Source organism: Pseudophryne corroboree, chromosome 10 (genome assembly GCF_028390025.1).
Source record: "Pseudophryne corroboree isolate aPseCor3 chromosome 10, aPseCor3.hap2, whole genome shotgun sequence".
Classification (NCBI taxonomy): Eukaryota; Metazoa; Chordata; class Amphibia; order Anura; family Myobatrachidae; genus Pseudophryne; species Pseudophryne corroboree.
In genome coordinates this window covers 294,702,260-294,716,963 of record NC_086453.1, presented here as the reverse complement: position 1 = coordinate 294,716,963, position 14,704 = coordinate 294,702,260, and the positions used below count along the sequence as shown (strand labels likewise).

Here is a 14,704-nt window from a genome sequence, read left to right as displayed (position 1 = left end):
CTTGTTCGTTACTACAGGGCCTGACATCCTGGGATCTCTGAGATGGGTGCCTGGCGTATTCTGCCACTTGGGGTGAGATAAGTTTACATTTATTTTATTATTTTTTAAACTTAAAAAAAGGCTATTTTAACTGCTTTGTGCAGTAAGACATCTATAAATGGGGTGGTCTTCAGTATATCGGCTGTCGGGATCCCGGCGCACAGTATACCGGCGCCGGAATCCCGACAGCCGGCATACTGACACTTATTCTCCCCGCACCACCGTGCCCGCAGCGTGGCGAGCGCAGCGAACCTGCAAGGGGCTCATTTGCGCTCGCCACACTGTCGGTAAGCCGGCGGTCGGGCTCCCGGCGCCGGTATGCTGGTCGCCGGGAGCCCGACCGCCGGCATACCATACCACACCCCTATTTCTCTAACGTCCTAGTGGATGCTGGGGACTCCGTCAGGACCATGGGGAATAGCGGCTCCGCAGGAGACAGGGCACAAAAGCAAGCTTTTAGGATCACATGGTGTGTACTGGCTCCTCCCCCTATGACCCTCCTCCAAGCCTCAGTTAGGTTTTTGTGCCCGTCCGAGCAGGGTGCAATCTAGGTGGCTCTCCTAAAGAGCTGCTTAGAAAAAGTTTTTAGGTTTTTTATTTTCAGTGAGTCCTGCTGGCAACAGGCTCACTGCATCGAGGGACTTAGGGGAGAGATTTTCAACTCACCTGCGTGCAGGATGGATTGGAGTCTTAGGCTACTGGACATAGCTCCAGAGGGAGTCGGAACACAGGTCACCCTGGGGTTCGTCCCGGAGCCGCGCCGCCGATCCCCCTTACAGATGCTGAAGATCGTGGGTCCGGAAACAGGCGGCAGAAGGCTCTTCAGCCTTCATGAAGGTAGCGCACAGCACTGCAGCTGTGCGCCATTGTTGCTACACACTTCACACTGAACGGTCACGGAGGGTGCAGGGCGCTGCTGGGGGCGCCCTGGGCAGCAATAATTAATACCTTTTATGGCAAAGAATACATCACATATAGCCATTGAGGCTATATGTATGTATTTAACCCAGGCCAGATATCTCAAAACCCGGGAGAAAAGACAGCCGAAAAGGGGGCGGGGCTTATTCTCCTCAGCACACAGCGCAATTTTCCTGCTCAGCTCCGCTGTGAGGAAGGCTCCCAGGACTCTCCCCTGCACTGCACTACAGAAACAGGGTAACAAAGAGAAGGGGGGCATATTTTGGCGATATTTATATATTTAAAGCGCATATAACAGAAACAACACCTTTTAGGGTTGTTTATATACATTTTATAGCGCTTTTGGTGTGTGCTGGCAAACTCTCCCTCTGTCTCCCCAAAGGGCTAGTGGGGTCCTGTCTTCGATAAGAGCATTCCCTGTGTGTCGGTACGTGTGTGTCGACATGTATGAGGACGATGTTGGTATGGAGGCGGAGCAATTGCCGGTAATGGTGATGTCACCCCCTAGGGAGTCGACACCGGAATGGATGGCTTTAATTATGGAATTACGTGATAATGTTAGTACATTACAAAAGTCAGTTGACGAAATGAGACGGCCGGAAAACCAGTTGGTACCTGCTCAGGCGTCTCAGACACCGTCAGGGGCTGTAAAACGTCCCTTACCTCAGTCAGTCGACACAGGTACCGACACAGATGAATCTAGTGTCGACGGTGAAGAAACAAACGTATTTTCCAATAGGGCCACACGTTATATGATCACGGCAATGAAGGAGGCTTTGCAGATCTCTGATACTGCAGGTACCTCAAAAAGGGGTATTATGTGGGGGGTGAAAAAACTACCTGTAGCTTTTCCAGAATCAGAGGAATTGAATGACGTGTGTGATGAAGCGTGGGTTAACCCCGATAGAAAACTGCTAATTTCAAAGAAGTTATTGGCATTATACCCTTTCCCACCAGAGGTTAGGGCGCGCTGGGAAACACCCCCTAGGGTGGATAAAGCGCTCACACGTTTATCAAAACAAGTGGCGTTGCCGTCTCCTGATACGGCCGCCCTCAAGGATCCAGCAGATAGGAGGCTGGAAACTACACTGAAGAGTATATACACACATACTGGTGTTTTACTCCGACCAGCAATAGCCTCAGCCTGGATGTGCAGTGCTGGGGTAGTGTGGTTGGATTCCCTGACTGAAAATATTGATACCCTGGATAGGGACAGTATTTTATTGACTTTAGAGCAATTAAAGGATGCGTTTCTTTATATGCGAGATGCTCAGAGGGATATTTGCACTCTGGCATCGAGAGTAAATGCGATGTCCATATCTGCCAGAAGAAGTTTATGGACGCGACAGTGGTCAGGTGATGCGGATTCCAAAAGGCATATGGAAGTATTGCCATATAAAGGAGAGGAATTGTTTGGGGTCGGTCTATCGGATCTGGTGGCCACGGCAACTGCCGGCAAATCCACGTTTTTACCTCAGACTCCCTCCCAACAGAAAAAGACACCGTCTTTTCAGCCTCAGTCCTTTCGCTCCTATAAAAACAAGCGGGCAAAAAGACAGTCTTATCTGCCCCGAGGCAGAGGAAAGGGTAAGAGAGGGCAGCAAGCAGCCCCTGCCCAGGAACAGAAGCCCGCCCCGGGTTCTACAAAGCCATCAGCATGACGCTGGGGCTTTACTAGCGGACTCAGGAGCGGTGGGGGGTCGACTAAAGATTTTCAGCAATCAGTGGGCTCGCTCACAGGTGGACCCGTGGATCCTGCAGATAGTATCTCAGGGTTACATGTTGGAATTCGAAAGGTCTCCCCCTCGCCGGTTCCTAAAGTCTGCTTTACCAACGCCTCCCTTAGAAAGGGCGACGGTATTGGAAGCCATTCACAAGCTGTATTCTCAGCAGGTGATAATCAAGGTACCCCTCCTACAACAGGGAAAGGGGTATTATTCCACACTATTTGTGGTACCGAAGCCGGACGGTTCGGTAAGACCTATTCTAAATCTGAAATCCTTGAACCTGTACATACAGAAATTCAAGTTCAAGATGGAGTCACTAAGATCAGTGATAGCGAATCTGGAAGAAGGGGACTTCATGGTGTCCCTGGACATAAAAGATGCTTATCTGCATGTCCCAATTTACCCCTCACACCAAGGGTATCTCAGGTTCGTGATACAAGACTGTCATTATCAGTTTCAAACGCTGCCGTTTGGTTTGTCCACGGCACCTCGGGTCTTTACCAAGGTAATGACCGAAATGATGGTTCTTCTACGAAGAAAAGGCGTATTAATTATCCCTTACTTGGACGATCTCCTGATAAGGGCAAGGTCCAGAGAACAGCTGGAAGTCGGGGTAGCACTAACCCAAGTAGTGCTTCAACAACACGGGTGGATTCTGAATCTTCCAAAATCTCAATTGACACCGACAACACGTCTGCTGTTCCTGGGAATGATTCTGGACACTGTTCAGAAAAAGGTGTTTCTCCCGGAGGAGAAAGCGAGGGAGTTATCCGAACTTGTCAGGAACCTCCTAAAACCAGGAAATGTGTCAGTACATCAATGCACAAGAGTCCTGGGAAAGATGGTGGCTTCTTACGAAGTAATTCCATTCGGCAGATTCCACGCACGAATATTTCAGTGGGATCTGCTGGACAAATGGTCCGGATCGCATCTGCACATGCATCAGCGGATAACACTGTCACCAAGAACAAGGTTGTCTCTCCTGTGGTGGTTGCAGAGTGCCCATCTGTTAGAGGGCCGCAGGTTCGGCATACAGGACTGGGTCCTGGTGACTACGGATGCCAGCCTACGAGGCTGGGGAGCAGTCACACAGGGTAGAAACTTCCAGGGTGTATGGTCAAACCTGGAGAAGTCTCTTCACATAAATATACTGGAGCTAAGAGCGATCTACAATGCTCTAAACATGGCGAAACCGCTGCTTCAGGGTCAGCCGGTGTTGATCCAGTCGGACAACATCACGGCAGTCGCCCACGTAAACAGACAAGGCGGCACGAGAAGCAGAAGAGCAATGACAGAAGCTGCAAGGATTCTTCGCTGGGCGGAAAATCATGTCATAGCACTGTCAGCAGTGTTCATCCCGGGAGTGGACAACTGGGAAGCAGATTTCCTCAGCAGACACGACCTTCACCCGGGAGAGTGGGGACTTCATCCGGAAGTTTTCCACATGATTGTGAACCATTGGGAAAAACCAAAGGTGGACATGATGGCGTCTCGCCTCAACAAAAAACTGGACAGATATTGCGCCAGGTCAAGAGACCCTCAGGCAATAGCTGTGGACGCTCTGGTAACACCGTGGGTGTACCAGTCAGTGTATGTGTTCCCTCCTCTGCCTCTCATACCAAAGGTACTGAGAATTATACGGAAAAGGGGAGTAAGAACAATACTAGTGGCTCCGGATTGGCCAAGAAGAACTTGGTACCCGGAACTTCAAGAGATGCTCACGGAAGATCCGTGGCCTCTACCTCTAAGAAGGGATCTGCTTCAGCAGGGACCTTGTATGTTCCAAGACTTACCGCGACTGCGTTTGACGGCATGGCGGTTGAACGCCGGATTCTAAAAGAAAAGGGCATTCCAGAGGAAGTTATTCCTACCTTGATTAAAGCTAGGAAGGAAGTGACCGCACAACATTATCACCGCATTTGGAGAAAATATGTTGCGTGGTGTGAAGCCAAGAAGGCCCCAACGGAAGAATTTCAATTGGGTCGATTCCTACATTTCCTGCAGGCAGGATTGTCTATGGGCCTAAAATTGGGGTCTATTAAAGTTCAAATTTCGGCCTTATCAATTTTCTTCCAGAAAGAATTGGCTTCAGTGCCTGAAGTACAAACTTTTGTCAAGGGTGTACTACATATACAGCCCCCAATTGTGCCTCCAGTGGCACCGTGGGATCTAAACGTAGTTTTGGATTTTCTTAAATCTCATTGGTTTGAGCCTCTCAATTCGGTAGATTTGAAGTATCTTACATGGAAAGTAACCATGCTACTGGCCCTGGCTTCAGCCAGGAGAGTTTCAGAGTTGGCGGCTTTATCGTACAAAAGCCCATATCTGATTTTCCATTCGGACAGGGCAGAACTGCGGACACGTCCTCATTTTCTCCCTAAGGTGGTTTCGGCTTTTCACTTGAACCAGCCTATTGTGGTGCCTGCGGCTACTAGCGACTTGGAGGACTCCAAGTTACTGGACGTTGTCAGAGCATTGAAAATATATATTTCAAGGACAGCTGGAGTCAGAAAATCTGACTCGTTGTTTATCTTGTATGCACCCAACAAGATGGGTGCTCCTGCGTCTAAGCAGACGATTGCTCGTTGGATCTGTAGCACAATCCAACTTGCACATTCTGTGGCAGGCCTGCCACAGCCTAAAACTGTTAAAGCCCACTCCACAAGGAAGGTGGGCTCATCTTGGGCGGCTGCCCGAGGGGTCTCGGCTTTACAACTTTGCCGAGCAGCTACGTGGTCAGGGGAGAACACGTTTGTAAAATTTTACAAATTTGATACTCTGGCTAAAGAGGACTTGGAGTTCTCTCATTCGGTGCTGCAGAGTCATCCGCACTCTCCCGCCCGTTTGGGAGCTTTGGTATAATCCCCATGGTCCTGACGGAGTCCCCAGCATCCACTAGGACGTTAGAGAAAATAAGAATTTACTTACCGATAATTCTATTTCTCATAGTCCGTAGTGGATGCTGGGCGCCCATCCCAAGTGCGGATTGTCTGCAATACTTGTACATAGTTATTGTTACAAAAATCGGGTTATTATTGTTGTGAGCCATCTTTTTTTAGAGGCTACTTCTGTGTTATCATACTGTTAACTGGGTTCAGATCACAAGTTGTACGGTGTGATTGGTGTGGCTGGTATGAGTCTTACCCGGGATTCAAGATCCTTCCTTATTGTGTACGCTCGTCCGGGCACAGTACCTAACTGAGGCTTGGAGGAGGGTCATAGGGGGAGGAGCCAGTACACACCATGTGATCCTAAAAGCTTGCTTTTGTGCCCTGTCTCCTGCGGAGCCGCTATTCCCCATGGTCCTGACGGAGTCCCCAGCATCCACTACGGACTATGAGAAATAGAATTATCGGTAAGTAAATTCTTATTAAATGCCATAGGTGGTGTTGTAAGATCTCAGAATGAAAATCTAGAACCGTTATTATGGGAGTAAGGATCATGCCCCTCTGCTGCTCTTTCTAAAAGGCGGGTGTAGCTACAACATCAAGAACCATGTTTTCTGTGATCTTACGATCTCTACAAGCAGTATTTAAACTGAACACTGGTTTTCATTCCGAGTTGTTCGCTCGTTGCCGATTTTCGCTATGCTGCGATTTGTTGCTAAATGCGCATGGTACGCAGAGCGCATGCGCTTAGTTATTTAACTAAAAACTTAGCAGTTTTGCTGTTGTTCGTGCGGCGCTTTTCAGTCGCACTGCTGATTGGTGAGTGATTGACAGGAAAGGGGCGTTTCTGGGTGGTAACTGAGCGTTTTCCGGGAGTGTGCCAAAAAACGCAGGCGTGTCAGGTAAAAACGCGGGAGTGTCTGGAGAAACGGGGGAGTGGCTGGCCAAACGCAGGGCGTGTTTGTGACGTAAAACCAGGAACTAAACGGACCGAGCTGATCGCAATCTGGAGCTACTCAGAAACTGCAAGAAAATATTTAGTAGCAGTTCTGCTACTCTTTCGTTCGCTATTCTGCTAAACTAAGATACACTCCCAGAGGGCGGCGGCCTAGCGTTTGCAATGCTGCTAAAAGCAGATAGTGAGCGAACAACTTGGAATGAGGGCCACTGTTTGTACAAGAAGCGGGTGGCACGTTTGCGTATTGCTGCAGAGGTTCCCAATGAGGCCAGTATGCCGCTACACTACCAATTGAAAGATTAACTTTGGTAGATTAATAAATTCACTTCTTGGCAAAGCCATGAAAATATATTCGGTTTAGTCTACCTTCACCTACATGAATACGCTGCAGACAGTTTAATGCTAAAAATATCTCTAAAATGTTTATCTTCAATTAAAATTGTTATGCATACTACTTGTATGATCTGTAACCACCCTGCAATTCAAACAGCAGCGCTTAATGGTGACTTGCAGTCTCATAGGTAACAGAAATGTGTTGCACCAAATAGGCAAATAACTAGGGTAATAGCCAGTGATATCACAGTATGTTCAAAGGATAATGAGCAGATCTGATTCTGAATCAGACAGAAGTGGAATGCAGATGGATGTAGCGAATTTCAGCTTACTACACATGCGCCGAAGTGTGAAACCGGAGACTGCTCATGTGCCTGATCAGGCATATGTAATGACAGAAGGTGGATGCCTACTTCAAATGGATCTTTTGCAACCAAAATGGGGTAAGTGCAAGTCCAAATACTTATGATACGGCTGCCTCCTACACGGATCTTTGGCATACACAGGTAGATTCCCACATTAGCATAAGGAAATAAGTAGACTGCCGCAACTGTACAGGTAAGCTGATGCGGATTTCATTACAGGGCCATTGTACTTTTATTATTTGTGCTATTGTGTCATTTGTCATAACTGTAGGTTTTGGAACTTCGTAGGAAAGGAGAAATTTCTCCTCTTGTAAGAATAATAGTGTAAACCTCCAACTGTTTCCATTACTTTAGTGAGGAACGTAAAAGTAATACGCTATACCAGTGGTTCCCAAACTGTGTGCCGTGGCACCCTGGGGTGCCTCAGGACCCTTGCAGGGGTGCCCTGGGTTGGTGGTCTAGGACCAATTCCAACTATTAATTGTCAATGTAATAGGTAAAAACAAGTGCTGGTGGCTCTCAGTAATAATATATGTGGACAAACAGAAGCAAATCTTGTCCCTCACCATATAACTGAACCTATGGATGACAAATAAACAAAATTTACTTCAGTCAATATTTCTTTCTAAATTTTTCAAAGAGAAACTGTTGGCCTAGGGGTGCCGTGAAAAAAAAATCTAATACTCTAGGGTGCCGTGATTCAAAAAAGTTTGGGAACCTCTGCGCTATACTGTATATCGAATAGCCGGATTTAAGCAAAAGCCAAACAGAGGTACAAAATGCTAGCATTTCGTAGATAAAGATAATGAAACCTTAAATCGCTGCAGCTTCTTCCCGTTATAGTCAATATAGAATACGAGTTCCTCTCACATGAGATGAAAATTAGATGCTACTGTTTTCAAATCACGTAAGACGTTACTCTGAGTCTAAGGTGAGACATTTAAAATATATATATATTTCCAGATAAGGGTAAAACAAAAACATTGCAGATTGATAAACATATACAGAAAAAAGCATAGTCCAATGTAAAAGGGCCGACCAGGGAATGCAGTGGTAGGGGTCTAAGCTTAAAAGTTGGAGCCAAACATCAGAGGGGGTGTGGCCAGCCACCACAGAGGAGCGTGGCCTATCATTAGAGATGTCATGCAAAGAACAGGCCCCCTTTATAAAGGAGGGGATCGGGGTGTGTCAGGACCACCCACGTTTTATTGCCAGGAGGGACAATCTTGTTGTAGATCCCATAGATACAAATGAAGCACGCAAGTACATCTATGATCCTGTTCTACTTAGTTACTGACCGCTAGATGTTGCGATGGAATTTTCCCCCTACTCATCTGTGGGCTAGTCTGACCCTAGTGAGAAGTCTGTAGACCAGGGTTGGTTGGGTAATGTCACAGCGGGGCAGGATAATGCATTGCAATAACAAAGGACAACTGCGAAGTGTTCATGAATTTAGATCCTCTTTAAAATATCATAACTAGAGAACAGGGTTATTGCCTTGAATGTACTTAAGGTCAGTGTACTGTACTCCATAGCTCACAACTTGGCATCTTTTGATATCATGATAGGAAGCAGAGGGGCGTCCATGTCCTTAACATCAGAGGCATGGCCACACAATTAGGGAGTATGGTCACACAAATTGGGAAGTTCCTATAATGCTTGGCTGTCACTGACCCCCCTCTCGATTAAAGACCCTTTCATCGCTGTGCACCAGTGGCTATGCATATCCGCAGTGAATGGGAGACACCTATTAAATTTCCAACCTACATGGCAATGCTGTTTGGATGATAGGGATAGAACCCTCAAATCAGGACAGTTCCGCCTATTACACATTTGATGAGTCTCTTAGATAAAAGTAATTCTCTCCATGGGGGTTCCCATTTCATAATATCTCCTCATTGCGGTGATTATTACTAAATTAACTTTTTCCATATTCATGTAGTTCTCTGCATATAGCAACAGCAAATTACCTCACTGCAATATGCTTGACATGCCAAACAGTGCGGCCAGTTCACATTATTCCGCACAGTGCCCACAGCTGGCACGATGCCACAGGGTTCCCAGATCACACTAGCAGCCTCCTGCTTACAGCGCTCGAATCGGACAGCCTGTGATGGATGGGGGGGTTGACTCTAGCTGGCAGCTCGACCTGTCCCCTTCGTCTTCGTCACTGACTGGCAAAGATATGACATCAGGGAATGCAAGCACCATGGTCTCTCCCAGCAGCATGTACTGCGTGCAGGGGAGGCAGTCCAGATACCGTAGCAATGGCATGTACTTTAGTTACGCCTCTGATTTCGTGGGGTTTGCCATACAGTCTATAGTGTCTTTGCTGTTCCCTTCCCCAAAAAATCATATAGTGTATTACTTACAGCACAGGATAAGAAAAGGGAATCAGAATGTAATCAAGTATAAAGAACAAGAGATCATGTACTGTACAGCTGTGCTTATCCACAGAAAAAGAACAAACAGAGAATCCCATCTAACATAGGGGATAAGAGAAGTATTACTGTGCAGTCATCCATACAGTTAGAATGAGAACCAATAAGTATTACATCCAGCACACATGAGTAGAGAAATGTCACTGTGCACTTGTACACTGATACACAGTGACTGATTTACTAACTTTGCAATATGAACCTCAGAAACCAATCCGACACTTGGGGGTATATTATATAAGTCCCGATTTTGTCCGATTTTGGGGGGTTTTCCGAAGTGTAAAGACGGGAATTTACTAAGCACAAATCTCGACAGTGTTGGGGCTATTCGTAATGGTTTTCATGGCAGAGGGCAGAAATACGAATGAATACACCATCGGTCAAACGCGCTGTTTGTTCATAACACGGGAATTTACTATTCATTCATATTTTGGTGTTTTGTCAGTGAGTGGTCAATTGCGGTCGTTATTTTTTACAAATCGTAAAAAAAAAAGCAGGAAAAAAATAGACCTACTTTTTCAAGCCGTGTTTTGATAGTCATGCACGGATCAGTGAGATCCGTGTATGCTTATCTGTGGGAAAGGATCTTTTTTACGTAAAAATGTAAAAAAAAATTGTGTGGGTTTCCCCCCCCCCCCCCCAAGCATACCAAGCCTCTGGCTCTTTGAGCCGGTCCTGGTTGTAAAAATACAGGGGGGAAATTGCGTAGGGTCCCCCCATATTTAAACAACCAGCACCAGGCTCTGCGCCCGGTCCTGGTTAAAAAAAATACGGGGGACAAAAGATGTAGAGGTCCCCCGTATTTTTCCAACCAGCACCGGGCTCCACTAGCCAGAAAGATAATGCCACAGCCGGGGGACACTTTTATATAGGTCCCTGCGGCCGTGGCATTACCCCCTCAACTAGTCACCACTGGCCGGTGTACCCTGGAGGAGTGGGGACCTCTAAAATCAAGGGTTCTCCCTCCAGCCACCCAAGGGCCAGGGGTGAAGCCCGAGGCTGTCCCCCCCCCCATCCGTGGGCGGTGGATGGGAGGCTGATAGCCTTTGTGTTAAAAATAGAATATTGTTTTTTTGTAGGAGAACTAAAAGTCCCAGCAAGCCTCCCCCGCAAGCTGGTACTTGGAGAACCACAAGTACCAGCATGCGGGGAAAGAACGGGCCGCTGGTACCTGCAGTTCTACTACAAAAAAAAATACCCCCAAAAAAACACAACACACACACCGTGATAGTAAAGCTTTATTTCTCTGACGTCCTAGTGGATGCTGGGAACTCCGTAAGGACCATGGGGAATAGCGGCTCCGCAGGAGACTGGGCACAAAAGTAAAGCTTTAGGACTACCTGGTGTGCACTGGCTCCTCCCCCTATGACCCTCCTCCAAGCCTCAGTTAGATTTTTGTGCCCGGCCGAGAAGGGTGCACACTAGGGGCTCTCCTGAGCTTCTTAGTGAAAGTTTAGTTTTAGGTTTTTTATTTTCAGTGAGACCTGCTGGCAACAGGCTCACTGCATCGAGGGACTAAGGGGAGAAGAAGCGAACCTGCCTGCTTGCAGCCAGCTTGGGCTTCTTAGGCTACAGGACACCATTAGCTCCAGAGGGACCGAACACAGACCCAGCCTCGGAGCTCGGTCCCAGAGCCGCGCCGCCGGCCCCCTTACAGAGCCAGAAGCAAAAAGAGGTCCGGAAAAATCGGCGGCAGAAGACATCAGTCTTCAACAAGGTAGCGCACAGCACTGCAGCTGTGCGCCATTGTTACTCAGGCACACTTCACACTTCGGTCACTGAGGGTGCAGGGCGCTAGGGGGGGGGCGCCCTGAGCAGCAATGTAAACACCTTGGCTGGCAAAAATACACCACATATAACCCCCAGGGCTATATGGATGTATTTTAACCCCTGCCAGAACTCACCAAAAAGCGGGAGAGAAGGGGGCGGAGCCTATCTCCTCAGCACACGGGCGCCATTTTCCATCACAGCTCCGCTGGAAGGACGTCTCCCTGACTCTCCCCTGCAGTCCTGCACTACAGAAAAGGGTAAAAAAGAGCGGGGGGCACTAATTTGGCGCAGTTTTAATAATAACAGCAGCTATAAAGGGAAAAGCACATTTTATAGTGGTATTCCTGTCTATATATAGCGCTCTGGTGTGTGCTGGCATACTCTCCCTCTGTCTCCCCAACGGGCTAGTGGGGTCCTGTCCTCTATCAGAGCATTCCCTGTGTGTGTGCGGTGTGTCGGTACGATTGTGTCGACATGTTTGAGGAGGAAAATGAGATGGAGGAAGAGCAATTGCCTATTATAGAGTTGTCACCCCCTAGGTTGTCGACACCTGAGTGGATGAGCTTATGGAAGGAATTGCGTGACAGTGTCAGCTCTTTACGAAAGACAGTTGATGACATGAGACAGCCGGCTACTCAGCTTGTGCCTGTCCAGGGGTCTCAAACGCCATCAGGGGCTTTAAAACGCCCGTTACCTCAAATGGCAGACACAGACACGGATACTGACTCCAGTGTCGATGATGAGGAGACAAACGTGACTTCCACTAGGGCCACACGTTACATGATTGAAGCAATGAAAAATGTATTGCATATCTCTGATAATACAAGTACCACTAAGAAGGGTATTATGTTTGGTGAGAAAAAACTGCCTGTAGTTTTTCCTGTATCCGAGGAATTAAATGAAGTGTGTGATGAGGCGTGGGTTTCCCCCGATAAAAAACTGATAATTCCTAACAGGTTATTGGCATCATACCCTTTCCCGCCAGAGGATAGGGCACGTTGGGAAACACCCCCTAGGGTGGATAAAGCGCTCACACGCTTGTCTAAACAGGTAGCACTACCCTCTCCTGATACGGCCGCCCTAAAGGAACCTGCCGATAGAAAGCTGGAGAATATCCTAAAATGTATATACACTCACACGGGTGTTATACTGCGACCAGCAATCGCCTCAGCCTGGATGTGCAGTGCGGGCGTGGCGTGGTCGGATTCCCGGACTGAAAATATTGATACCCTAGATAGGGACAGTATATTACTGACTATAGAGCATTTGAAGGATGCATTTCTATATATGCGTGATGCACAGAGGGATATTTGCCGACTGGCATCAAGAGTTAGCGCGCTGTCCATTTCTGCAAGAAGAGGTTTATGGACGCGGCAGTGGTCAGGTGATGCGGATTCTAAAAGGCACATGGAAGTATTGCCTTATAAGGGGGAGGAGTTATTTGGGGTAGGTCTATCAGACCTGGTAGCCACGGCAACTGCTGGAAAATCCACATTTTTACCCCAGGTAGCTTCTCAACCTAAAAAGACGCCGTATTATCAGGCGCAGTCCTTTCGGCCCCATAAGGGCAAGCGGGCAAAAGGCGCCTCATTTCTGCCCCGTGGCAGAGGGAGAGGAAAAAGGCTGCAGCAACCAGCCAGTTCCCAGGAACAAAAGCCCTATCCCGCCTCCGCAAAGTCCTCAGCATGACGCTGGGGCTTTACAAGCGGACTCAGGCACGGTGGGGGCCCGTCTCAAGAAGTTCAGTGCGCAGTGGGCCCACTCGCAAGTGGACCCCTGGATCCTTCAGGTGGTATCTCAGGGGTACAAATTGGAATTCGAGACGTCTCCCCCTCGCCGTTTTCTAAAGTCTGCTTTACCGACGTCTCCCTCAGACAGGGAGGCAGTATTGGAAGCCATTCACAAGCTGTATTCCCAGCAGGTGATAATCAAGGTACCCCTCCTACAACAGGGAAAGGGGTACTATTCCTCACTATTTGTGGTACCGAAGCCGGACGGCTCGGTGAGACCAATTTTAAATCTAAAATCCTTGAACACTTACATACAAAGGTTCAAATTCAAGATGGAGTCACTCAGAGCAGTGATTGCAAACCTGGAAGAAGGGGACTATATGGTGTCTCTGGACATCAAAGATGCTTACCTACATGTCCCAATTTACCCTTCTCACCAAGGGTACCTCAGGTTTGTGGTACAGAACTGTCACTATCAGTTTCAGACGCTGCCGTTTGGATTGTCCACGGCACCCCGGGTCTTTACCAAGGTTATGGCCGAAATGATGATACTCCTTCGAAGGAAGGGAGTTTTAGTTATTGTCACAATCCTGACTGTAGGTTTTATATTTGGTGACTTACCCCTGCCATCTGTCCTGGATCCTGTGTCTTTTCACTCACGGAGTTAAACAGCTTGTCAGTTTTCCTGAGTTCTCTGCCTGAGAGGTAATAGTTAATTAGCTCCACCTGTGGTGATCTCCTGTGTGAGGCTGAATTCAGTAATCTGAAGTTCAGGCTTCAGTGTTCTCTCGGCCTGCTAGGCCTCGCTGCACTTCACAGCCTCCTCTAGAGTAGTCACATGACAGTGACTTCACCTGACCCAGAGTTGTCCAATCCTCTGCCAGCCTGAGACTCTCTACATCACCTAATCCTGCCCACCAATCATCAGGGACCAGGAAGTATAAATCAGGAGGCTGAGTTGGAATCTGGGCCAGTTCCTTGTGTCACATACAGCCCTGTGTGGGTCTTAAGCTGAGCTCCCTAAAGGTAACCTTTGTACCTAAGTTCCTGTGGAAACTCTGTTCCCTTGTTACCGTTTGGTTTATTTGTGTGTTGCCATTTGATTTCACCATTTCCCTGAGTCTCAATGTAAAGGTACAGCTGCAATGTTTCGTCTTAAAGGCACAGTACTGAATTCCATGTTCTCCACTGAAAACCACAGCTGTCGTGTTTCAGTTTTACTACTGTTGTAGTTGGGATCTCCAGGGCTCAGTACCTCGTGCCTCAGCATCTCCGTGCTTCCAGCATCTCCGTGCCTCAGCATCTCCGTGCCTCAGCATCTCCGTGCCTCAGCACCTCCGTGCTTCCAGCACCTCAGTATCTCCGTGCCTCAGCATCTCCGTGCCTCAGCATCTCCGTGCCTCAGCATCTCCGTGCCTCAGCACCTCCGTGCTTCCAGCATCTCCGTGCCTCAGCATCTCCGTGCCTCAGCATCTCCGTGCCTCAGCATCTCCGTGCCTCAGCACCTCCGTGCTTCCAGCACCTCAGCATCTCCGTGC

General features: G+C 48.0%; 1 protein-coding gene across 8 annotated transcripts in view; it reads left to right on the top strand.

Annotated features, from left to right (window-relative positions):
* CAMTA1 (calmodulin binding transcription activator 1) overlaps positions 1-14,704 on the top strand; it is a 2,328,268-nt gene that overhangs the window by 288,888 nt on the left and 2,024,676 nt on the right. The gene's annotated exons all lie outside the window — the stretch shown is intronic.